Here is a 19,480-nt window from a genome sequence, read left to right as displayed (position 1 = left end):
TTGCCATCGTAAGCTCTTTCAGCTCTGCCTCTCTGCACCCAAGGCGGGAGGAGAATACAGCCAAGGAAGGGTTATGCATTTCTTGCTCTGTTTTGTTTGCTTCCAAAATGGAAACTCTAAATTTTATCTCAGCTTTAACAAACCTTTGGTTACAGGAAGCATGGTAGTTCTAAAAGATTGACTTCCTCCGTTATGCCTTTCAGAGGCCCCAAAATATCAATTTTTTAAGTTACCCAACACACAAGATAAATATTTTAAGTACCATTTTATTTCCATCCAGGCCAAGGGACAATTTAGAAAAGGTTCTATTCTAAGTACATAGCCCAGGAAGTGTGGAAGGAAGTGTCGATGCTGTTATTTTGAAGTTAGCCTGTCAGTCATCATGATTGAAACATAACCCCGATGGCTTCCACAAGTGTAATAAAATGCTTCGCAAAAGGTTGCAGAATTGTAGGATGTAATAAAGTCTGCTTAGCTTCATTTCCAGTGCCGCAGAGTCCTAGAGAACGAGGCCCATTTCCTTATGCCTTGGGATTTGTTCAAGTTACTTTCATGCCTGGAAATGACAGAACATAAAAACAGACATTTAGTTAGAACCAATAGCATTTGGTGAGTTACGGCAATAAACAAAATGTTAGTTTGCTTACTGCTAATCTGTTAGATTGCCACTAACAATTTATGAGAAGCGATATAGATGTGGACAGAATATGTGAAATAGGTGGGTTCCAACCCTGCTGATGTCTGTACTCCCTGGATCCCCACATTTTCTGTGGCTTCCGTTCACACTCCATGCCCTAGAGGTCACCCCATGGCCTCTTAAGAATCTATCTTATGGACACGAGTCTCACATACAAATGAAGCCAATTTAGTCCTTTATTAATTAGGTAAGAATAGATTCTCTAGCATAGCCATTCCCAGAATTACCTGGTGAGCTTGTTAAAAACACAGATTTCTCGACTCTGTCTCCCACATTCTGACTCAGCAGGTCTGGAGAGAGACCCGAAAATCTCTGCTTTTTAATGAGCTCTCCGTAAGAGTCTGAGATTTGGGGAATTATCGAGCTACTCTGTAACAGGCAGTATTAGCTTTGCTTCAAGCTAAGTTACCTTGAGGATTTGGGCTAGAACTAAAACAAATGATTTCCACTCATAAAATATGAAAGGGGGGGGGGTGGGCGTTAATCTTGGAAGGAAAGAAAATCCCCAGATCATACAAATGCATTTCCTAGCCCTGGCATTCTCCCTCCACCCCAAAGGAGAACCTGTTGGAACCTTGGCTTCTGGGCCTTAATTATTGGTATCAGTAAATGGGAGTGGTTGGGAACTGAGGCTCCCGGCTTGGAGGACATTGGGAAAGGCAGACAGCTCCAGGAAAGAGAAAATTAAACAGGAGGTGGAGGAAAGATGAGAATTTTTGGGCTAGGGATCTTAATATTGAGGGAAGGTTGGAAGAAAGGGTGCTGGAAGATGTTTGGCGGAGCTACTGTGGGTGTGATATGGGAAGAGGTTTTGAGGAACTTTGTTGAGAAGCACAAATGGACTCCTTCCATGTTTTCGAAAGACTTCTAGCATCAATTTACATTGCTTTTCACTTCCTGTTTGCTATTCCTATGCTAAGTGGATGGCTCTGTGTGCAACACTCCAGGCACCGATCTGGGAGGCTGAGCTGCAATGACTCTTTCTAGGGCCGGTGTGAGGTTCAAGGGCATCCCCAGTACCTGAGTGAGGAGACACTGGCACACAGAGAGTTTTTAGTGAGTCTAACATTATGCTTGTTCTAGAAGGACATAACAAGATGCTTGTTCCAGAAGGACATAACAAGATCGGAGAGCAGAGGGCAGGCAGGGCATCCCTTGGGAATCATATGTGGTCCCTTCCAGGACCCAGAACATAGAAGCCTAGCCACTTCTGCTTCAGCCTTCACATTTGAGCTTAGACTCCACTGCCTCTCCCCCACCTCACATCTACGGATGTCTGTAAGCGAGGGGTGGAAAGTGGGGTGTATCTACCAGTCAGTTTGCAGCCCCACCCCACCCCCAGAGATGGGGACCTATCTCATCTCTATATGACATTGAGACTGTTCTCTATTGTACCCAGCACCACCCATCTTGTCTGGACATACAGGTCATCTCCCGATCATTCATCATTTTCCTTGGCCTTGAACAATTATTGACTTTGAGTCAGAGGCACCTGTGCAGGCCTGAAAATGGATGTGCCCTTTCTTTTCCTCCGCCTCATCTGTCTAGGGCAGATTTATGTCCTAGGAGAAGTTTCCCTCGGTTTTATTTTTGGTCTTTTGAACGTCGTGGCCCCGTGTTATTTGCCGCACCCGCCCGCCCCGACACCAGCCCTGTAATTTCTGAATTTCCATGGAAGCCTCTATCTGTACAGCAGCAGGCTTTCCTTCAGTCAAATGACAATGACAGTGCTTCTGTGGCACATCCCTCACGCAGCTCTGGCATGCAAACTGTCGGCCTCGCTTCTGAAGGCCTGGGTGCAGCAGTTCCTTTTCTCCAACCAGCCCAGAAAGCTGGTGGGCAGCAGCGTCTGCTTCTCGAGGCCGAGCATGGTGAGGGACCGTGTGGGGCTCTGAGGAGCCCTGGGTCTGAAGTCCACCCGGCCTCGTGACCCACCGCCTGTGTGCGTGCAGGTGCTGCAAGGCGTGTGGCTGCGGCTGGGGTGAGGCTGCAGCGGTCAAGGCCCACAAGCCCTTGGAGCAAAGCCCCACACGCTGTAAGCACTCACTAATGTTAGCCCCTGCTCTTGTCACCACCGCGATGCTTTTTTTCCCCTCTGCATCACACTGCCTGTCACAGCAAGTGAAAGTCAGAGCTTAGCGATGCAGCAAGAGATTCAGTGTTATCTGGGGAGAGGGCGCACCTGGGCAAGGTGCTCATCTTCCCATCTGCTCAGATGTCAGATGGCACATGCCCTTCGTGTCCCTAGCTCTCTTCCATAGCACCTTGAGACAGTGATGGTTTTTCAGTGCTACTTGGGTATATCAACAAATGTATTTACTGAAGTATGAGTGAGACCCGGAGGAGGTGCAAAGAGGCAAAAGGTGGTATCCTCAAGGCGCGGCTAGCCCCTGTGGGGAGACGCTTCACACAAGATGTGGCAAGCTGAGAGAGAAACTGGGTGCCAGGCAACCAGTCCAAGAGAATGTGGCCTCCTGGAGCTTCAAGAACAAAGAGCATGGGCCCAGAATGTCTGAAGTTTGCCCCATTGCCATGAACAGATGCTTTTCTTCTTCTTCTTTCTTCTTCTTTTTTAAGATTTTATTTATTTATTCATGAGAGACACACAGAGAGAGAGGCAGAGGGAAAAGCAGGCTCCATTCAGGGAGCCCGACGTGGGATTCGATCCTGGGTCTCCAGGATCAGGCCCTGGGCTGAGGGCGGTGCTAAACCGCTGAGCCACCCGGGCTGCCCCAAACGGGTGCTTTTCAAATACTTCTATGTCTCTAATCTAGTGGCAGATGAATGGAGGATGACTCATCCCCTGGCCAGGCAGTGCTTGAGAAATACCAGAGTGTTCTGGAGTTCCTATCAGAGGTTTGTTTTGCAGGGTAGGGAGTGAAGGCAGAAGGGACACGCCATGACCCTGGACTGCAGAAGAGATTTTTGGAAAGGAGAGCTTCGAGTCTGTTAGGAAAATAAAAACATCTAATGGAGAAAGATTCAGTTTTGAGTAATATTGGCCGTGGGGTGTGTGCTGTAATCGTCTTGTCTGTCTCTCCCTGGATGCTTCAGGCAAGTCTTTTAAGTCGATTTGCGTTTTGTTGTCTTGATTTAGTGAGTACAGGGAGAAGCAGAGGTACCAAAGGAATCCCCCCATGGGTGAGAAGTCACACCGACTTCTTCTCCTTGAATGTACAGGTATCATCGTGCCCCATAAAGTCATTCTCCACAAAACAGGAGCAGAGTCCCCTGTTTTCAACAGATCCAGCCAACCTCTGCATGCATTCAAGCCAACATCTTTTTACTAGTGTGTCAGTGAAGGAGGCTTCTACCTCTTACCCTGTCCCCCGCTCTTCTCTGATAGGCCCGAAGGAGGAGTTTGTGCTTTGAAGCTAAGAAAATGGATCGCTGTCTCTCTCTTCTGTAGGTGAACCTGGAAGGGAGCTGGCCACTGTCAATCTAACTGACAATGCAATGCAAAAGGAACATTCAAGCCCACACACACTCAACACACCTTCCCCTTCTGTTTCTTGAAGGTTTGGTTTCTCAACTTGGCTATTCATTGGAATCACCTGGAGAGGTCTAAAAAAATGACCTGCCTTCATCCTACCCCCAAGATTCTGATCTAATGGGTCTGAAGTGTGGCTTACACCTCTCGGGTGGCAGAGGTGGGCGGCAGGGGCGGGAATCATTGAATGTGAAAGCTGAGAGCTCCAACCCTGTCTCTGTTTTTGTTTTGTTTTGTTTTAAATTTTATTTATTCATGACAGAGAGATAGGCAGAGACATAGGCAGAGGAAGAAGCAGGCTCCCCTGGGGAGCCTGATGCAGGACTTGATCCCAGGACACTGGGATCACACCCTGAGCTGAAGGCAGACCTCAACCACTAAACCACACAGGCATCCCAACCCTGTCTCCTTTTTGATTCAGCGTCAAAGTGTACTCCCAATAAAATGCTCCAGCTGCCCCAAAGCAATTCAGGTGCTGGAGACAAATTTTGGTAAGTTTCAGATGCAAACGTCCAACTTCTAGTAGGGTTGCCTGTCTTCTGTGGTTCAGCAGAGCCACACATACCACGCAAGTGTTGTCCTGCAAAGATAGTACTTCCTACCCATAAGGTTAAGTAAAAATCACCTGTTTTGCATCCATACCAGAGATGTCAGCCTGGGTCGTGATCCTGGAGACCCAGGATTGAGTCCCGTGGCAGGCTACCTGCATGGAGCCTGCTTCTCCCTCTGCCTGTGTCTCTGCCTCTCTCTCTCTCTCTCTCTCTCTCTCTCTCTCTCTCTGTGTGTCTCTCATGAATAAACAAAATCTTAAAAAAAAAAAGAAAGAAATGGTTTTAAGTCACAGTGATCACACTCACCAGTGACACAAAGTCTTGAGACACAAATCTAAAATTCTTCTGTAACAGCTCTTCTTTTAAAACTCAGAGTTCCTAGCAGGCTAGAGATAGAGGGAGGTGGCCATGGAAAGCCATTCCGCTCACATGGAAAACAAGAGGGCCAATTTCCTACGGGCAGGCACCTCTGACCTCTGCTTTTCAGCTTTTTCTTAATAAACTGGTCTCTGAAATTGGATGACAAAAGCTGCTGATGGCGACCTCTTAGAGTGAGTGGGGAAAGGGGGAGCTGGGGGAGAAATGGCAGGGGACAGAGAGCCACTGTGATGAGTAACTTTGAGGCGACGCAATCCTCCTTCCATCTAGAGCTGGGAGGGGTTACCCCAAAGCACAGAGGCCAGACACCGAGTGGTGAGAGGACAGACTTGAGAGAGCGGGGTGACCTTGTGCCAAGTTTCCTAACTCAAAGCCATTCCGCTGTGCTGGGCCACGCACACTGATTAACACCACAGCATCCTCTGATGAGCAAGTGTCCATTCAGGGCCTCTGAGGCCTCCCCGGTGCCCAGTCCCTACTTCGTGCATCCTTGAGGGCACGGAGCACAGCTCTGGCCCCGCTCAGGAGGGGGGATGCCATGTGCCTCTGCAGCAGCATTGGGGCTCACCCGGTGGCTGTCCTTTATAGAGTGGCCACAGCCTCGGCATTGTCAGTTTTCTCTTTGAAGGGATAAATCAAACACTAAGAACAGCAAACACACAAGAAAGATGATGCCCAAGCTTGTAGCTGTGAGTGATTTACGGAGACCCTGCAGGGCTTAGCGCTTCCTTTATCCCACTGTCTCCTGACAAGTGAAGCTGCGAAGCCTTTGAGGCTTGAGGGGGGGACTTAGGAGGAAGAGCAGAGCAAACCCACTCCCGACGAATTTGTGGTACCCCTTGAGCGTTTCCTGGTCGCCCACTTGAAACCAGTAAGGCCTCTGTCTTCCACGTTTGTCCCTCTTACACCCCCTTCCCTGTATCTGTACCCAGCAAAGACTCTCCTTAAAAGGCTTTCTCGTTCTGCGGGAGCTTATGAAGAACAGGCTTTATTTGTCTCTAAATCTTCAGCTCATATTACTTTTCCCCGAGACTCAGTTGAAATGAAAAAGGATTACTTTATATTTACTTGCGTCTTTCGTGAGAGAAACTAATTTTGAGAAAGAAAGTCCCTACAATGTGAAATACTTTCCCTTCTTCCCGACTCTCCAAAGGGGCAAAAGGAAAGCGAAAAGGTATACATGCTTTGTCATTTACTTTGTCTGACAGCTTCTTCTTATCATGCTTTTGAGGGTGACCTTCCTCCCACATATTCCTTCGCTCTACTTGTGCTCTCCTGTTATAATAGAATTTTGGAGCCAAGTATGGAGCAGGCTACCTTTGATAATTAATGGCTCTGCGAGTCTGCTGAGTGTGTTATTTAATTAATGGCACTTGTGTCTGGAGTGTGTACAACTCTGTGGTTGAATAAAAGGTGTATTTGCTGAGGGATTATAGACAAATACTCAAGGATCGTCACATTGAGAATTTGTCAGGGTTCAGCACATTAAACAGCCTAATGGGGTTATTATATTTTTTGTTCTCTGCCATTTAAAAGGTACTGAAGTTGGTATAACTCTGTCCTTTTTGCCTTGCATGTGAGTTTAGATTACAATCCAAAAAATCCTTGGGCTAATGGATAAAAATCTATAACTTGGGGCAGGGCCTTGCATCAAAAACAAAAAGATGGGATCTTGAAGGCTCTAGAGTATGAAAGTGACAGTTAGTAAGTTCCACTTTGCTTTGATGACTCACAAAGAGACTAACCTGAATTACATTCAAGTTCTGCTTGGGACCAAAAGATCAAAGGTTGAAAACTGGCAAGAAAAGACCGCTGAAGGCTGCTGGGAACACAGAATATTTCACACTACCCTGCTTTTTCTGAGATTCTTTCTCATACCCAGAATGAGATGCAGATGAAAAGACAGAGATGAACACATCTGTGCAGAGACATCCAAAGTCCATTCAGGGAAATCTCTATGGAGTTATCTCTATGGGTGTTCAGATAGAGACTCCAATAAGAAGGGTCTGGTTTTAAGCTTTTATTGTCACTCTCTGCCTGGACATGTTATATTTGCTCTCTTATATTTGCTCTTTGTAAAATAGTAGATTGACTCCCTTCCAGCCCAAAGATGCTCAGAATGCTTTTCTCAGTAGGGACATGGAAGCTGACTCTCCCACTGATAGAAGAGATAGTGAACGCTCACTTTAAGGACTCGAGGATTATTTTTTTCAGGAGGAGACTCCTTGTTGGGCATATAAACGTGCCTGGTGAGAGGGCTAGAAGGCTCACACAATCTCCAAAGCCCAGCTAGATGGTCCAGGGGACAAGACTCAAGCCAGGATCCTGGCTTCTTCCTTGCTCCGTCCCATCAGAGGCCTTTCCACTCATGGCAGATAGTGAAAACAGAGGCTCCTGCACACAAAGTTCAAGTGGAGCGAGGAGAGAGGTCCTAAAGGCTGTGCTCAGCAGGGGAAGCCATCTATCCTGAGCATCTGCCAGCCAGCTCTTGTGCTGAGGGGTGTACATCTTATGTACAGAAACCTCATATAGTCTTCACCTCAGCCCCATAAGGTAGATATCATAACCCCAGTTTTCCAGCTGGGAAAGGGTCACATATAAGTGCAAGATTGGAACCAGATGTGCTTAATTCCAGAGCTCAATCTCTTTACAGCTGCAGTGGCCAATAGGGCATCTACTAGCCACACCCAACTAATGGCACTGAAAAATGTGACTTGAGATGTGCAGAAAGTAGAAAACAATGACTAGGTTTCAAAGATTCTAAAGAATATAAAATTGCTCAATCATTTCTTATATTTTTATATTATAAAGATTAATATTTGGATATATTGAGTTAAACATTATTATATAAACTTATAAGTAATATAATAATTATTGTAGTAATTATTATATTACTTAAAATTATTAAGTATTAATTTAATCAGTCCTTAATTTCCTAAATTTCCCTGCTGGGGAAATGTGGCTCACATTCTGTTCCTATGGGACAGCACTGCTCTGTGACAGTATCCTGGACTGAAGCTCTGGAGTGAGCACACAGTGAAACTGCCCAGGTGCAGGGAGACAGGGGGCTCTGTGAGCATCTCAAGAGTTAATTTAGTATTTAGTATTTAAGAACATGAGCTCTGGTTCAAGTTAGATCTGTGACTTATTTGCTGTGTAACCTTGATCAAGTTACTTTGCCTATTCATGCCTCAGTTCCATTACGTACAGAACGGGAACTTAACTCTATATCTACCTTGTAGAGTTGTTATGAGAACTCCGGATGATACAGGTAAGACAAGTTGAACACTTGTCACAGTTCAACAAGTAAGTTGAACACTAATGATACGCCAGGAGCTGTTCCAAGTGCTAGAGACAATGACCCTGTCCTTAGATTCTTACTTGCTAGTGGAGGATGCAGACAAGCAAATAAATCTATAATATGATGACAGATGATGATGAACACTATTAAGAAAAATAAGAGAAAAAAATAAAAATAAGAGAAGTTTAAGGGAAAGAAGGAAACAGGGCCACTACTTTAGACTGGGCACTTGGGGAAGGCCTTTTGGAGCAGGTGACATCTGATTAAATCCTGACTGGAGGGAGAAAAGGAAGGAATTTCAGGCAGAAGAGGACAAGTGGTGCCAGGGCCCCGAAGTAAGGGTATGTTTGATGTGATCTGGTAACAGCAAGGAAGCAGGGATGCTGGAAGAACAAGTGTAGGAGAGAGACATGGAAGATGAGATTGGATTTTATCTATGTCCTTTATTGTGGCCACCAAAACTTCTTGTGATTAGGCCCTGGCTGGCTTCCTCAAGTATGAAAGAGGGACATAAGCTAGCTTGCCATTTAAAGGAATTTCCTATTTTAACATGTTCATTCTTTTGTATGACCTTGGATAAGTTTGGGGAATATCCAAGGATATTCTAATGGAATATATAGATATATATTTTAAGAGTCATAGCAAACACTTGACATATGATATGCTATATATAGAAGTTGTATTTTTAACTGCAATATCACAAAAGCTTACCCAGAACGAGGGGAAGTTCTTAGACTTTACTGAAAATACTTTTCTTTTAAATTTTTGCACTACATTGCATTTCCATGGAGTCTCATTCTTTTAAAGGATTACAGAAATTAAAATTAACCGCATACAAGATCTTCCACCTTAAAAGAAAAAAAAAAACTGCCCGGATAGATAACAGATCCTCGAGAAGAGAGTAATAAAACAGAACTTTGATAGGGGTGTCAAAGATAAATGCTGATTTTACTACAGTAGGCATATTCCTTGTTCCAAGTTGATAACTCTGGAATCTGCAGGAGCCACCAGAGAGTGGATAAGAGAGGGCACAGAGTTCCGAGAGCAGCCCAGAGTTCTGCAATGCCAAGATGGGCCTGTGAGAAAGCTTCCTTTTCCTAAAGCTAAAACTCTGGCTTATCATTTCTAATTAAAAAAATGATTCAAGCAGTATCATCGGCTTTCACTTCTTCAAAGCAATACCACACCGTCAGTTTGCAGCTTAGAATGCCAACAGTTCTAAACTTTTTGTGGGCCTCATTGGAACAAGATACAGAACTTGAGCAGAGGGAAAATTGCTATGAACATCTAATTACATTCAAAGCCATTTTTACCTGTCTTAAAGGAATGGAAATGATCTGCCAGTTTTTATAGACCTTCTTGACCTAAAGATATCTGCTGGCGGAAAGAGAATCCTCAATTGGGTTCTTTTAATGCTTTAATTATTACATGATCTATCATTTACGCACTGACTCACACACTTTGAAAAATCCCTTAAATACGCATTAAAATTGATTGGCTAATCCTCGACTGTGGGGTGGCTCTTGGAGGGCATGTAATTGTGTATGGGCGTGAGCGGGAGTTAGACACAATTGACACGGAGTCAACTGCTTTATGGTGGGATAAGGTAGAGAAATCAATTTGGTCACAGGTACTGTTGACATTGTACCACGAACTTGCACAGAATTCAGTCATATACTTCCGTGTTCTTAATTGAGTCTTATTGTTTCAGATTGACTGTCAGTTCCTCCAGGGCAGGAACTGATAGGATGCTTCACCTACTCCCGGCCTCAATGTTTGGCTCAAAATGGGATCTTGGGAAGCCCAGGTGGCTCAGTGGTTTAGCACCGCCTTGGCCCAGGGCCTGATCCTGGAGACCCAGGATCCAGTCCCATGTTGGGCTCCCTGCATGGAGCCTGCTTCTCCCTCTGCCTGTGCCTGTGCCCTGCCCCCCCTTCTCTCATGAATAAATAAAATCTTAAAAAAAAAAAATAGGATCTCAATAAATAGTTGGTGATTGAGTCCTAGACCCTTAAGGTTAAGAAGGTCCTCTAGGAAGCAAGTAGTCTATGCCCTTATGGTAGGCAAGTAAGGAAACCCCAGTTCAAATAAGCCTCTGAGGAAAAGTGACATAATTACTGACTTTTTAACTGTGAAGAGTGGGCTGGATGAAGGAATTCATCCCCCCTCTTTCTTTTCATCTCACTTCTCTCTGGGGGCTTCTCTTGCATTAGACTTCTCCAATGATCCGGATGACTGCCAATAGTCTCAAATATGCATCATCTCTTCAAGGGCTTCTCTATGTCCATACACAGAATGGTAGAGAAGGACGTTAATAAACTGAGTGGGCATGGCCTGTGGATGAGATTGGCAGCTCCAAATTCAAATGTCTGCTACATCCCCTCCTATTTTCTGCTTGAATTTCTCAGCAAGCTTTTCAGTGTTTTGAAATCCAAGAGTTAATTTCAGATTCTAAATCCCTATCTTTAGAGGAAAGGGTCTTGAATAGAGCTGTTGGGAGTCCTCATTGATCCCAAGAATGCAACATTTAATGCATTATGGTCCAAGGTTGATTAGTTTTGATTCACTCCTAGTCATTGAATATAGTTTTAGCTTTTGGAAAAATATTCAATCTGTAACTATGGTTGCATAGATAAATAGGGGGCAGTACTGTCTCTTTAGTGGGGTTACGACAAGTGGATAAAGTGACCAAAGCCCCCAGCACAGAAATTACCAAATTCTGGCTCCTTTCCTGAAATTAGCAAAGAAGCAAAAATAAGTGGGATCTTAAGCCTCAGCTTCACTGTGTAATTCTTGCTGTCAATTATCTAGAGTTTAAGCAGGAGAGGATGTCTCTAAACAGAAACCCACCAATTTTAGTGTGAAAGTAAGTGTGTGCTCCCAAGTCAGACTGTCTTCCCTTAAATCCTGGCTCTCCACCTAACCCTGAGAGTCTTTGGGCAAGTCCCATAGTGGCTGTAAGCCTCAGTTTCCACATCTGAAAAATAGGGCAACACCATAGGGTTGCTGTGATTTAACTGACATAAAGCCTGTAAAGTGCTTGGTATACCTTGTCCATAATAAGTGCTCCATGAGTGGTACCATTAAGAATCATTAATAATAAAGTGTCCTCTCTATGGTGATCTCCATTACTCCTGAAAAATGATCTTGTTGGCCAGTGTGGCCTCTTAAAGTCAGGGAGGATGGCCAAGAGGAAGAGAATAGACTCTCTGATGTAGGAGCAGAGTGTAAAGATTATATGCAATGATTATTCTTTTTCGTTTAAGCTTATTGTGGAATAATTGACTAACCATTGACTATCCAGCCAGCAATTAGACCTTCCTTTAAAGTCAGTGTCTTCCTTCCTTTTCTTTTGTCCTTAAAGATTTTTATTTATTTGATTTATTTTTAGTCCTTTTTAGGGTGAAATATAACACAGACAAGTGCAGAAGATAATTATACACATGCGTGCTATACATACAGACACACACATAAATATGCATATATACATACACGGCTTATAGAATTAATAGAAAACAAACACACATCTGGCCACTGGAGATGGCAAGGAGTAGAACTTTGCCTCTACACTTCTCCCACCACATTTCCCATTTCAATAACTACTCCTTTGTTGCTTCCCCCAAAAGGTAACCACTGGACTGATTTTATGGTGATTGCTTCCTTGCTTTCCCTTATAATTTTACCCTCTGTCTAAGTGTATCTTAGTTTTGCCTGTTTTTGAACTTTACGCAAATGCAATCACGCAGTGTGTGTTCTTTTGTGTTTCTGTTGTTCCACATTCTTGCAAACACTTGATATCCTCATGCTTGTAAACTTTTGACTATGGTGGTGGATATATAGTTATAGTTCATTGGGTTTTAAGTTGACATTTCCTGATACCTAAAGATCATTGTCCATTTTGATACCTTGCCAAAGTGCCTGTTTAAATCTTTTTTGTGTTTTCTGTTGGGCCATTGGCTTTTTCTTAATGACTTGTAAGGTATGTGTGTGTGTTTTCCTTAAAAAAATCTTCTGGGTACTGGTCCTTTGTTGGATATGTATGTAGCATATACCTTTCCGCACTCTGTGTCTTGCTTTTCTTCTCTCTTAACATTGTCTTTTGATAAACAGAATTTCTTAATTTAAATTTAGTCCAATTTATCAATCTTGTTTTTATGGTAATGCTTTTCATGTCCTATTTAAAAAGTCCTTATAACAGGATCATGAAGATATATATTATCTCTTAAATGCTTTATTGTTTTACATTTCACATCTTAAATTATAGCTCAGCTGGAACTGACTGTAGCAGAAGGTATGAGGTAGGGTATAGTTTCATTGGTTTTCTACATGGATATTCAATTTTCCCAGAGCCTTTTTTCTAGAAAGATTTTGTGTTCCCCATAGCTCTGTAACTTTATTTTAATCATGAATCAATGGGACACCTGGGTGGCTCAGCGGTTTAGCGCCGGCCTTTGGCCCAGGATGTGATCGTGGAGTCCCAGGATCAAGTCCCACATTGGTCTCCCTGCATGGAGCCTACTTCTCCCTCTGCCTATGTCTCTGCCTCTCTCTCTCTCTCTCTCTCTCTCTCTTTCTTTGTGTATGTGTCTCTCATGAATAAATAAATTTTAAAAAATCATGAATCAACTACTCACGTATGCCTCGATTTGGGCTCTGTATTTTATTTCATTAGTCTACTTATCCTTGTCCTGATACCATGCTCTCTTAACTTTGTAGCCTTGTAGTAAGTCGATATCCTATCAAGTAAGCCCTTTTATATCTTTGTCTTATTTTTTAATAGTCTCTGGCTACATTTCCATAAGCATAAGAATTAACTTATACATTTCACCACCACCACCACCACCAAAATATCCTATGGTAATTTTGATCTGATCTGCATTGAATTTACAGGTAAATTTGAGAAGAGTTGAGTCTTTATGAAATTGAGTCATTCATCTATTTCCTCTTGAATGCCTCTTTCTAATACATTATAGGTTTTTTATTTTTTTTTGTCTAGAAGCTTACATATCTTCAATTATTCCTAGGCATTTGATTTCTGATGTTAATATGGGTATCCCCTGATTTTGAAAATTCACTTCCACACTTTACTTTTACAAAAGACCTACATTAGTACCTGTTTTTTGCTAACAGGAAGAAATCTGAATTGGATTTGTGCTTTTATGAAAAAGGAGAAAAGCAAAAACAGCATTCATCATATGTTTTGCAGTGAGTAGAGCCCCACCAAGCTCCTTCGCCAGCAACTACCCTTGGCATCAAGCCACCATAGTCATGACCTCTATCTGTGAACATCTGTGTTTTATCTCCATTTATTTTGTGCATCCATTAGCAAGATGTATCCTGAAGTATCAGAAAAGCCTAAAAGAGGTTATTTTTGGGTCTGGAAATGCTCAAAAAATTTTCCATATAAGTTAATGGTAATTGCTTCTTTATACCCTTCTGGCTTACAAAAGGTTTCAAAAAAGCACTCTACTCTGAGATAGCAGTGGGGAAACCTATATAAGCTAACTTTGATTTTTTTTTTTCATTTTCTAACTATGTGGCTGTTATGGACTGAATGATTGTGTCCTCCCAAACTCATATGTTGAAGCTCTACATTTCCTTGTGATAGTAATAGGAGGTAGGGTCTTTGGAGAGTAATTAGAGTTAGATGAGGTCATGAGAGTGGAGGACCCCCATAATGGGATTAGCATAAGAAGAGTAAAAAATTAAAACTTGCTCTCTCTGCTCCACATGAGGGCACAGTGAGAAAGTAGCGATCTACAAGCTAGGAAGAGGGTTCTCAGCAGAACCTGACCATGTTGGCACCCTGATCTTGGACTTCAAGGCTCTAGAGCTGTGAGAAATAAATTTTTATTGGTTAAGCCACCCAGTCTTTGATATTTTGTTATGGAAGCCCGTGCTAAGATATTGGCCAATAGAGAAATAAAAAGCTTACATATATTGATCTTATATTCGGAGGCCTTGCTAAGTTTACTCATTAATTCTAATTCTTTCTCAGCAGATTCTTTTGTGCTTTCTGTATACATCATACTGTCTACAAATAATGCCATGTTTATTCCTACATTTCAAATCCTTCTACTTTTGGTTTATTATTCTTGCCTTATTATACTAGTCAGGACCTTGAGCACATTGTGAAATAGCAAGGCTAATAGTGAATATTCTCATCTCATTTACAATATCAGGTAAACAGTGTAGAACATTTGTTTCACCCTTAAGTACAAATTCCCTTCTAGTTTTAGTGTCCTGGAACTTTTACATTTATTAAGTTGAATGTTGAATTTGATCAATATATTTTCTTGCATCTAATGAGATGATCCTAACATCTGTCTTTTATTAGTCTAGTGAAAGACAATGCTTGATAGTCTAATGTGAAATCATATTGCATTGGTCATAATGTATTCCCCTGTCACTGATTGTACATTCACACATATACAATCTGCCTCCCTATCTGATAGGTTTTAGGGTGTCAGTATCTATATTTCCATGTGCAATTAGTCTATTGAGTTCCTTTCTGTTATGTTCTTGTCATGTTCATGTGCAAGAAGGCAACTTATACAACAAATTGAGAAGGGAAGAATTTCTCTATCTTTTTAAAATTTTTTCTGGCAGTATTTGTTCCATCATTATAATGATAACAATCTTATTCAGATTCTTGTTTCTTTCTTAATTGCATGCTAGAATGTGCAGTAAAGTTACCTGGGTCTGATGCTATCATGAGAAGCGTTGTAATTCAGGTTTCATTTCTTTAGTAGTTATCAAATTTTTCTTATTTTCTTTTTTCTTTGTGTCAGTTTAGGTAAAATGTATTTTTTCTAGAAACATACAAATTTCACCCCAATTTTCAAATTTATTGATCTAAAATTATATGTTCTTTTCCTTTTTAATGACTGCAATATTCAGATAGGCATTTAGCATATTACTGCTGTCAGCTTTTATTTTCTTCCAATAAATGCATACAAGTCATAACTATAAGCAAGTTACTCTCTAAACATGTTTAGTTGCATCCACAAGTTTTAGTTTTCTTCCTTAGGTTCAAAATTATTTCTAATTTGTATTGATTCCTTTTTTAAGAATTCCTTTTGGATAAGTCTGCTAGTGATGAATTCTTTCAGCCTGTCAGAAAATGTGTTTGTTTCACTTTTATTCTAAATTAATATGTTAGCCGGGTAGTTTATTTTCCTTCAGTTCTTTAAATATGTCATTCCTTGGGGCACCTGGGTGGTACAGTCAGTTAAGCATTTGACTCTTGGTTTCGGTTCAGGTCCTAATCTCAGGATCATAGGATTGAGCCCCAAGTCTGCTTACTCCTTTTCCCTATATCCACTGTCTCTCTCTCTATCTCTATCTCTCTCTCTCTCACACACACACACATACACACACATCAACCAACCAACCAACCAATCAATCAGTAAGATGTCATTCCATGGTCTTATGATTTTTTGGGGTTTTTTTTGTTGCTGTTGTTGTTGTTGCCTTTGGTCTCTTGGTCTATTACTCCTTTGAATATGAGGTTTCTCTACCCCAACCATTAAATCTTAGACTCACTCTTTGCATTTCTGCAGTTTTACCATGATACATTCAAGTATGGATGCTTCACCTCCTGCTCTGGGGTTGTGTTCTTGAATTTTGGATTGGTGGCTTTTGCCAGTTTTGAAAAATTCACAGCATTATCTCTTTAAACATATCTTGCACTGGAATGGTTTGGGAATTGTGAATAAATATCTTTTAGGCTTTCTCATTTTATATTTTCCAACCTCTCTTATATTTTCCCCCACTATTCATCTTTTCCTAGTTCATTATGAATATTTTCACATGGCTCATCTCTAAGGGTTTAGCAACTCTCCTTTTGCTGTTAAATTCATTCCTTAGGTTATTGTATTTTTCTGCTCTAGAATTTCTATTTGGTTCTTTTTCACACCAACTATCATCTCATTTTCTTGTAGATTCTAGCTCTCTGATGATTTAAAAAAAATCTTTTCTACCTAGAAACAAGTAAAATATAGTTATTTTAATGACTATGTCTTATCATTCCAATTTTAGGTATCCTATGATTCTAATCTTATTTGTGTTGATTTGTCTCTGCATATGCTATACAGTATGTACACATTCATGTGTTGGGCATTTAAAGAAAATGATTTGTAAAAATAACTTAAGATCTTGGATGGCATTATTTTCTTCCAGGGATGATTTTTTTTCTTTTCTTCTGCCAGGCACCTAATATGACTAGCAATTTGGGATTTTACATTTCCAAAACTGAAACTTTCTCAGTTGCCTAGATGATTTGAAATTGGGCTGCAGTTGGTAGCAGGGCTGGCTTATATCTGGATCATTCTTTTTCCAAGGATATCACTTTTCCAGGATTTTGCATTCCTCCCCAGGTATGGAGATTTAGAAAGTGATCTACCACTGGAAACCCAGATTTTATTGTTTTAGTCCCATCTGCCTCTGCAAAGACACAAATGGCCTCAGTGGAGAAGGAGCCATACATGCTAGGGTCCTCTCTCTGGATTTCTGGCTGCTCTTGGATCTTGACCTTGTAATCCCTGGCTGCCTTGTTACCTTTAACAGATGTTTGTGTATATTCTGAACAATTTTTCCTAGTTGAACACAGTGGAATATTTAATTCAAATTATTTGGTCTGTTAGTAATAGGAGCAGAAGTCATTCTTTTTCTTTTCTCTTTTGGTGGTCTGAAAATATACTGCCCTCCAGGTTTTATTCTTTAATTATTGTTTAAACTAATTTATCATAACCTGAATATTTCCATAATTTATCATCTTTAAAATATCATGGAAATCATAAGGAAAATAATGACTCTACATATTGGCATAAATAATGGACACTCACAGTCTCCATAGCTCACCATTCATGATAAATTGGAGGTAGTTGAACATACTGAAATGTTTTTTGTATCCTCAGAGAAGTATTAAATCTAGAGGGAGCACAATTTAGAGCTGTTCTTGCTAGTGTATTTCCTAGCTGTTACTTTGCATTATTCTCATAAAAACCCTAGGATATAATTAAAATGCTTTCCACCATAGTAATTCAGATAGAGGAAAAGTAAAGCACAAACGAGTGATATGTCCAAGTCCACAGAGTAAGTTTAGTGGCAATGCTGATACGGAGCCAGCTTAAATTATTTAAGACATTTCCACTAAGAGTAAAAAACAAAATGGCAGATAATCCAGGGATTATTCTTAAGAAACTGAAAATTATCTTTTTATACTTTGATTTGGTGGTGAATATGCCTAGCGCTTAGGACAAGTGATTAAAAATATTTTTTTCTTTTTTGGTGGGGGAGGGCTGGGACAGAATTTTTACAGAACCATTGTGTTCACCTTACCAGTCCTTTCTTTTCAAAACACATTCTAGAAAGTTCTGTGTAAAGCTTCACACAATCATTTTCTTTAGAAGAGGTATTATCTGCTACCCGACTTTCCCTTGATTCCGGATTATTTACATGCGGCTGTAGTAGGAGAAACAAGATTTGCCCTGTGACAGGGTTGCAAAATGGTAATAGTGAACCAAAATACATCAGTGCACTGGGATCTGGGCAGGGCACGGAGTGGTGGCAGGTATCTATCCCTTCAGTGAGCCAGCCACAAGAAAGTGAAGGCGAGTTCCCAAGATAGCTTCCCAGCACTCTCTTTCCCTGTCTCCATGGCTCCTATTCTCTCCAAAAAGCATGTTCTACCTCAGTTATCCTTAAAGGAGGAAAGAGGAAGAAGAGGGGACATATTATATAGAATTGGGCTGGGGGTCTAATTTTACTAGCACCATTGAGAAAACTGGCCCCAATAGGGTATTTTAATTTCCATTGAATTTAATGTTCTTTAGTGTTCTTTCCTTAGTTCCTATGCCCTCTTTACTCCATATTTTGGATTTTACTTTAATAAAGAAGATACAGGGACACCTGAGTGGCTCAGCGGCTGAGTGTCTGGGATCACGCCTTTGGTTCAGGGCATGATTCCAGTTCAGAATCCCTGTGAGGAGCCTGCTTCTCCCTCTGCCTGTGTCTCTGCCTCTCTCTGGATCTCTCATGAATAAATAAATAAAATCTTAAAAAAATAAAAATAAAGAAGACACAATCTCCATTGTTTACCACTCATGATAAATTAGAAGCAGTAGACCATATTGCATTGTCTTTTGGATCATCAGAAAAGTACTAACACCAAAAGGAGTACAATTTAGAACTGCTTTTTCTGGTGCATCCTGATTGGTGGGGCTCCTAACTTGACTGATATCCTTGGAAGTCAAAATAATGGAGGACTTCTTATATAAGAGGTAGCTTAGAGACATACTAGGCATAGAATGGAGTAAATTGTATAAATGTTATTACAAAATGATCGGTCAAAGATTCTTAATATGAATTTTATACTTTCCTTCATATTAACCTCCCATAATCTCTAGGCGAGTCTTTTTTCCCATCCTCCTTTCTGACAGAGACAAAATGAGAATAGTGGAAGGAGAACACCACACAGAGTGAGGAGAAGCAAGCAGAGAAAGGAAAAAAAAAAAGTCTTGGGAGTGGAGAAAAATTGTTTGGAAAGTTTCTGCAAGAGTGTACAGATTGACGTGTGATACATTATCCATTTCTGGAGATGAGATGAGGATGATGATGAAGATCTTGAGGATGACAATGATAAGGCTTTGTTGTATTATCATTCTATAAGATGCAATTAAAAGTTATTTCTGGCATTTGGATTACACTTTTCTGAAAAGAACTCTGTGCGGAGGGTTCATGTCATTCAAAGATTCATAAGGGTTAACATTAACCATGGGTCACTAACATTTTTGCTATCACTTGAACTAAATCCCAATAGAAGACTTCTGTAGATTTGTTAGTCATCAATGGCCTGTGGAAATTTTTTGCCTGAACTATTGGACACATGTAAGAGAAAGCTGGATCTTGGTAAAATATTTTAAAAGTAATCAAACTAAAACCCACTTTGAAATCATGGGGTATAGACTGTCTTGGAATTTTTATAAAGGGAAGTTTTTCAAGTATAACAAGATGGTCATCCTTTTGGGTTGTATCGAAATAAATCATTTAACAGGACATTA

The 19,480-nt window shown here is 41.1% G+C and overlaps 1 protein-coding gene across 1 annotated transcript in view; it reads right to left on the bottom strand.

The window, feature by feature from the left end:
* Window positions 1-248: 248 nt before the first annotated feature.
* The window catches only part of FHIT (fragile histidine triad diadenosine triphosphatase), a 980,189-nt gene continuing 960,957 nt past the window's right edge, over window positions 249-19,480 (bottom strand). Inside the window, exon 7 of the mRNA XM_072720552.1 lies at window positions 249-556. The gene's annotated coding sequence lies outside the window, so the exon portion shown is untranslated. The remainder of the gene's footprint in view (window positions 557-19,480) is intronic.

The sequence above is a fragment of the Vulpes vulpes genome, chromosome 9 (assembly GCF_048418805.1).
Source record: "Vulpes vulpes isolate BD-2025 chromosome 9, VulVul3, whole genome shotgun sequence".
Lineage (NCBI taxonomy): Eukaryota > Metazoa > Chordata > Mammalia > Carnivora > Canidae > Vulpes > Vulpes vulpes.
This window is presented reverse-complemented; position numbering and strand designations above follow the sequence as displayed.